The sequence below is a fragment of the Schistocerca piceifrons genome, chromosome X (assembly GCF_021461385.2).
Source record: "Schistocerca piceifrons isolate TAMUIC-IGC-003096 chromosome X, iqSchPice1.1, whole genome shotgun sequence".
Taxonomy (NCBI): Eukaryota; Metazoa; Arthropoda; class Insecta; order Orthoptera; family Acrididae; genus Schistocerca; species Schistocerca piceifrons.
Genome location: NC_060149.1, coordinates 32,088,212 through 32,092,720, shown reverse-complemented (window position 1 = coordinate 32,092,720; position 4,509 = coordinate 32,088,212). Strand labels below are relative to the sequence as shown.

At 44.0% G+C, this 4,509-nt stretch overlaps 1 pseudogene; it reads left to right on the top strand.

The window, feature by feature from the left end:
* Window positions 1-3,976: 3,976 nt before the first annotated feature.
* On the top strand, window positions 3,977-4,101 carry LOC124723463 (annotated as a pseudogene).
* Window positions 4,102-4,509: the final 408 nt, after the last annotated feature.

The following is a 4,509-nucleotide window of genomic DNA, read 5'->3' as shown; positions in this document are numbered from 1 at the left end:
AGCAGCTATGTGGAATTAGATGTGTATGCACAGGTCATATAATTGGCGTAAGTAACGGCCTCAGATTTGCGTACGCGCTGATGGCTGCCGATGGCGATCCAGATAGGTTCATAGGTTTTACATCAGATGAATTTGGTCGCCGAGACATCAAAGTTAGTTCACTATAATGCTTCTCAAATCAATTTATCGCGGTTTTGGCTCAGAGACACAATTATACTGCTGAAAGACAACACCGTCGTCGGGGCAGACATCGAGCATGAATGAATGCAGATGGTTCGCAGCTGTCAGCGCGTCTTTAATCACCAGCACAAATTCCACGCCAACGCGGGAGAATATCTCCCACAGGGTAATACTGCTTCTACCGGCCTGCGTCCGTGGCGCGCTGCACGTTTCGAGCAGGTGTCCGTGGAGACGACCATCGACCTCGTGCAGCAGAAATGTGGTTCACCGGAAAGGCCTCCGCGTTTTCATTGATCGACTGTCGAATGCTGATGGTCCCTTACTCAATGCAGTCGTTACTGACGATGTCGTTGGGTCAACGTGTGAACACGTAGGGGTGGACGGCTGCGGAGCTCCATGTTCAACAACGTACCACGAACAGTTGGCTCGAAGCATTTGTGCGTGCACCAGCATTGTGCTTTTTCGGCAGAGATGCCATAGATCATCATCTATCGTACTGAACAGAGCAAACAAGCATCGAAACCCCACATTCTGTGAAGAGTCGTGGACGTCCAACCATTTAGCTCCTAGTGGTAGGTTCACTGTACTTCTACCTCTTTCCGTAGATGCTCAAGACAGTCGCACGTGAACATTCGACCAGTTTGTCCTTTTCGAGATACTCGTTCATAGGCTCTGTGTAATAATAATTTGCTCTTTGTTAAAGTCGCTTATCTCAATCGATTTCCCCATTTGCAGCCCATATCTTCCCTAGGATGATCCGCCGTCCGTGTCTGATCCGCTTCCGTACTTTTGTCACCTTGTCACGTGCCCTCGCCACCAGGGGTCTTCCAACGTCGCGGTTGGCAGTGGTCATAATATTTTGGCTTGTCTGTGTACACGAAAGGTATTCGCGACACACAGTTAATAGATTCAACATGGAGTAAAGTGGTTTCGTCGTCTTCTGCAGTGTACCACAAGTTAGTTAAACGATTTGGTCGTCGAAAGAGAGAGATATGCCCCTTCTTGCAAGTTTAATAACAATTTTGGAGTTTTAGCTATAATTTATCCAAAGGAATGTATGATCTAAAGTGCTCCAAACTTAGAGTGTCCATAGAGCACATTTTACGACGCTGTAACTTTAATTATACACCATCAGTCAATTAATAGCTATGTCTAATACCATAAAGATAAGTAGTACATAAAAGATATGATTTGGGACTACAAAAACTAAAATATTCGACGTTATAACCAGTGTTTTCCTACAAATAAATTGAGAAACGCTACAGACAGAAAAAATGAGTACAGTAAATAATTGCATCCAACATTTTCATAAAACAACCTGAACATTTGTTAATTTGCCACTTTCAGAAACGAATATCACTGGCTTAAATTACAATTGTTTTAGAGTCGTAACACTCGATTGCCTTCGAGTAATTTTGATCATCATTGACCTATGGAATACCTCGCAATATACCTTCAGTCAGCTTCAGAGCATATATCACAAGTGACGCAACTTAATCGGTATCTTTGTTTCGGTTAGCCATAAAAGTTGCATTACAGTCTTTCCTAGTTGAACGGGCTGATTTATCTCACTACATGCATTTTACCCCTGCTTGTTCAAAACAAGAGACTGTCGCTTTAACCAATGAACCACTTCCTTCGGGTCGAATTAAGGATCAGAAGTCTATAATTAACAGCGAAGGTGAATAGTCTTTATGTCCCGTAGACGTGAATCACAGGATGTTCAGGAAAAACGTAAAATACGAAGTATCTGTCATTTAAAAAATGTCCCTTACGTAAGATCACCATACCAACACTAATGAAATCAGGTGCATACGTAACCAACACATAATAACGTCATAAAAATGTGTCTTTTGGCATGCTATTGGAAAAGGAATCTTTACTGGAATTAATTTCATAAAATTGATCGTATAGCGTTGGATGGATAGTCAAAAATATCACAGACGATGGACCATGTCAAATACCTGTTTAGTGAATAAACTGCAGTTAGCTGGCCGGAGTGGCCGAGCGGTTCTAGGCGCTTCAGTCTAGAACCACGCGACCGCCACGGTCGCAGGTTCGAATCCTGCCTCGGACATGGAAGTGTGTGATGTCCTTAGGTTAGTTAGTTTAAGTAGTTCTAAGTTCTAGGGGACTGATAAACTCAGATGTTAAGTCCCATAGTGCTCAGAGCCATTGGAACCAAACTGCAGTTATTTAGCAGTTCTGTGTTATTACGTCTGCAAATGGTGATTCAAAGATCAAGTATTTATGAGGAATCCTCTGTAAGAACTAATGTATTGTGATTTGATTACATGGCGATGGAGGCTAAAATTTCTAAAATAATAATTTATATGACACTAGTTTATGCCTAAGGGTTTCAGTTATTTAAGTGATCTTGGAGCCAGGCAGATGTCTACAAGCCAACTCAATCATACTGCAGTGTGCATATAATCCTGCAAGAGAAGATGTCGAGGAAGTTGTATGTGTGTGTGGGGTATTCGCCAGCGAAACACTGACGTTGAAATTTACGTGCACTACGCCATTTCTAATAAGCACAAACATCGTGTAAGAATATTTACAGCGAGTGATGGACAGATAATAATAATAACATACATACAGGCTGCTCAGAACAGAAAACTTACTCGGCGTTCCGCCGGGGTAACACTAAAAACGCTTACTGCATGTAATTAAAATTCCTGATCTACAGCAGGACAAGTCCTAAGAAAAGCTGAGAATCATCGCCTCCCGGAGCGAATGAAGGCACGCTCGCGGCAGTGAGTGCTCAGCAAGGTCTACCGTAACAGCCTGTGTGCCTCACACACCCACTATCGACCAGGTGCGGACAATCTCAGACCACCGAGATGGACAACCAGGTATAGCACGGTCAAAGCTGCAATGACACATATTGCCAAGGCTACCATCATAAACAGTAGCAGCTCGACTCTAACAACACTGCCCTCTCTGGTCAAGTATTCTTCCGCACTTATCCTTCTTTGTCTATGGTGTTTGGCGTTATGATCTTACAGCTTGTGCTAGGTCTTCACTGTGTCAACTTTATTCATTGAAGTTCTGAAGATACACGTTGCGGTAGAAAATTCCCGTGTTTATTTTCAACTAACTCCTGACCTTGGAAACGTTTTTGCTAGGATGGTCACTTTCAACATATTTTTCTTCAAGGAGCTCTTATGATGCATTTCTTCCACTCTATCACAAACGTTCTACAGAGAGCGACATTTCTGGTGGTCAAGTGGACAGCGTAGTGTGCCGAGAGATTTGACAAGGCATCTTCTAACAAACAGCTAACAGCTATTTTCCATATGATCTCTCCTTCTTGTTGTGGCATGCCATCCTTTCACACCCACCGATATTTTGGACTGATCTGTACACAAGAGCGACAGTTAAATGCCCTTTTGTTAGGTGGTGGTCTAGACAACATGAGCAACATGAGGTCTTGCATTATCTAGTTGAAGTATAACTTCATGGAGACCTCGAAGATATGGCACAAGCAGCACCGTTAACATATCCGAAATTTAATAGCTGACATTCAGATTACTGGCTGTGCGAAAACAATGAATGTCTTGTGTATCCAATGGCGCCCCGTAGCATCACGTCAGGTGTTGGTCCTGTATAATAATCATGAACAAAATCTTACAACATTCGTTCCCCCGGAAGCGTCTATGCACTTATATGACCATCGTGATGTTGTACGAAGAACCGGGACTCGTATGAAAGAACGACGTTGCACCACTCCTGTGTCCAGTGATGTCGATGGGCGTCCCAGTGTCAGCGCGTTTCCTTGCGCTACCACATTAAAGCCAACGGCCATACCATGTTGAATACACCGTTTCTCGTCCGATCACCGAAGTTGAAGTTAAGCAACATCGGGTCCGATTTGTACTTGGATGGGTGATCGCCTGTGAACACTGGGTGCTGTTGGCTCCATATAATTAACAACCCCCCCCCCCATGAAGCTTCGACCTTGCCGTTGGTGGGAAGGCTTGCGTGCCTCAGAGATATAGATGGCCGTACCAGAGGTGCAACCACAATGGAGAGGTATCTGTTGAGAGGCCTGACTAACGTGTGGTTCCTGAAGAGAGACAGCAGCCTTTTCAGTAGTTGCAGGGGCAACAGTCTGGATGATTGACTGATCTGGCATTGTAACACTAACCAAACCGGCCTTGCTGTGCTGGTACTCCGAACGGCTGAAAGCAAGGGGAAACTACAGCCGTAATTTTTCCCGAGGGCATGCAGCTTTACTGTAAGGTTAAATGATGATGGCGTCCTCTTGGGTAAAATATTCTGGAGGTAAAACAGTCCCCCATTCGGATCTCAGGGTGGGGACTACTC